This window comes from Mesoplodon densirostris, chromosome 3 (assembly GCF_025265405.1).
Source record: "Mesoplodon densirostris isolate mMesDen1 chromosome 3, mMesDen1 primary haplotype, whole genome shotgun sequence".
NCBI classification, from domain to species: Eukaryota; Metazoa; Chordata; class Mammalia; order Artiodactyla; family Ziphiidae; genus Mesoplodon; species Mesoplodon densirostris.
In genome coordinates, this window is record NC_082663.1 from 177,411,386 (window position 1) to 177,414,145 (window position 2,760).

A 2,760-nucleotide genomic window follows, 5' to 3' on the forward strand; every position below is an offset into this window, starting at 1 on the left:
TTGAAGCAGCTATTATAACTATGCTTCAGGAGGTAAAAGTAACACTCTTTAAAAAAAGGAAAGATAAATATTCTCAGCATAGAAATAGAAACTGCCAAACGGAAATTTTAGAACAAGAACACCCCCCTCCCCCGTATTTGAATTAAAAATTCCCTGGGTGGGATATATAACATAATGGAGCTGACAGAGGAAATAGTTAACTTGATGGTAGAAGACTAGAAATTATCCAATTTGAAAAATACAAAGAAACAAAATGTGAAAAAAATGAAGAGCTCACAGATCATGGAACAATATCAAAAGGTTTATGACTCGTGTTATTGGAGTCTCAGAAAGAGAGGAGAAAGTGATTAGAACAGAAAAAAAATTGAAGAAATAATGGCTGAAAAATCCCCAAATTTGATGAAAGGCAAACATTTCCAGATTCAAGAAGCTCAGCAAACTCGAGGCTAAACTCAGAGAAAACCACACTCAAAGGAAAACACATTATAATCAAGTTGATGAAAACTAAAGATAAGAATAAACCTTGAATGCTGTCTTCATGCATTGGAAGAACTTGTATTGTTAAAATGTCCATACTGCCCAAAGCCATCTATAGATTCAAGCAATCTCTACCAAAATTCCAACTGTATTTTTCACAGCAAAAGTAAAAGCAATCTTTAAATTTGTATGGATTCACAAAAGAGGTTGAATAGCCAAAGCCATCCTGAGAAAGAAGAGCAAAACTGGAGGCATCACATTTCTTGATTTCAAACTATATTACAAAACTGTAGTAATCAAAGCAGTATGATACCCGCATAAAAACAGACACATAGACCAATGGAACAGAATCGAGAACCCAGAAACAAAATCTCTCATATGTGGTCAATTAATATATGACACAGGAGAATATTCAATGGGGAAAGGATAGTCTCTTCAATAAATGGTGTTGAGCAAACTGGATATTCATAGGCAAAAGAATGAAATTGGACCTCTGTCCTACACCACTCACAAAAATTAACTCAAAATGGATTCAAGACCTAAACATAAGACCTGAAACTGTAAAACTTCTAGAAGAAGACATAGGGAAAATGCCTTCTTGACATTGGTCTTGGCAATAATTTTTTGGATATGATGCCGAAAATGCAAGTAACAAAAGCACAAATAAGTGGGTCTACATCAAAATATAAAGCTCTGCACAGCAAAAGAAGCAATCAACAAATGAACAGACAGCCTACGGAATGGAGGAAAATATTGGCAAATCATATATCTGATAAAGGTTAATATCCAAAATATATAAGGAACTCATACAACTCAAGGGCAAAAATGGAATATTATTCAACCATAAAAATAAGGAAATCTTGCCTTTTTCAACAACATGGATGGACTTGAAGGCATTATGCTAAACGAAATGTCAGACAAAAAGGGAAAATCATATGATCTCATTTACAGGCTTACCTTGTTTTATTGTGCTTCCCTTTATTGTATTTTGTGGATACTGCATTTTTTACAAATTAAAGGTTTGTGGGGCCTCCCTGGTGGCGCAGTGGTTGAGAGTCCGCCTGCCGATGCAGGGGATACGGGTTCGTGCCCCGGTCTGGGAGGATCCCATATGCCGCGGAGCGGCTGGGCCCGTGAGCCATGGCCGCTGGGCCTGCGCATCCGGAGCCTGTGCTCCGCAACGGGAGAGGCCACAACAGTGAGAGGCCCACATAACGCAAAAAAAAAAAAAAAAAAAAAAAAAAAAAAGGTTTGTGGCAACCCAGCATCAGGCAAGTCTATCAGTGCCATCTCTGTGTCACGTTTGGTAATTCTTGCAATATTTTACTTTTTCATTATTATTATGTTTGTTATCTGTGATGTTGCTACTACGACTTGCTGAAGGCTCAGATGATGGTTAGCATTTTTAGCAATAAAGCATTTTAAATTAAGGTATGTACATTGTTGTTTTTATAGACATAATGCTATTTCACACTTAATAGACTACAGTATAATGTAAACATAACTTTTATATGCACTGGGAAACAAAAAAATGCGTGTAACTTGCTTTATTGTGATATTTGCCTTATTGTGATGGTCTAGAACTGAACCTGCAATGTCTCCGAGGTTTGCCTGTATATATGGAATCTAAAAAAGCTGAACTCATAGAAACAGAGAGTAGATTGGTGGTTGCCTGGGGGTTGGGGGTGGGGTAAATGGGGACATGTTAGTCAAAGGGTACAAACTTCCAGTTATAAGACGAGTAAGTTCTGGGGATCTATGTACAGCCTGGTGACAATAGTTAAGACCGCTAATTAAAAGTTCAAGGAAACACTAAACACACTAAAATATGGTGTGTCCCCTTCCCCACCCATGTCATTGCTGTGTGCCCTGCAGGCCCTATTTGTGCTTTCCATTTAGACCAGCGGTTTCAACACTCAGTGAAAGTTGACTGAAGAACAAATGAATGAATTCAGCCCCAGGGCTGTTGACCAGCCAGCATTTCTAGCAGGATGTTGGATTTTATTCTTGTTGGAGGATGGAAGGAATGGAAAGTGCCCACTGAACTGAGAAGGCATCTGGAGACCAAAAAACAAGGCAGGTAGCTCCATATAATCCATGGGGCACTTTATTATAGGGTAACTTACTCACAGGGTGGGATTGAGGGACAGCGATCCGGAAGTATTTATAGCTGCATGCCACACCACCAAGGGGCCACTGGCACAAGGTGCTTGGAAATAGGACATACATTCCTAAGTCAAAATGTGTGAATGGGTAACTAGTCTCATGGGCACTGGGAATATG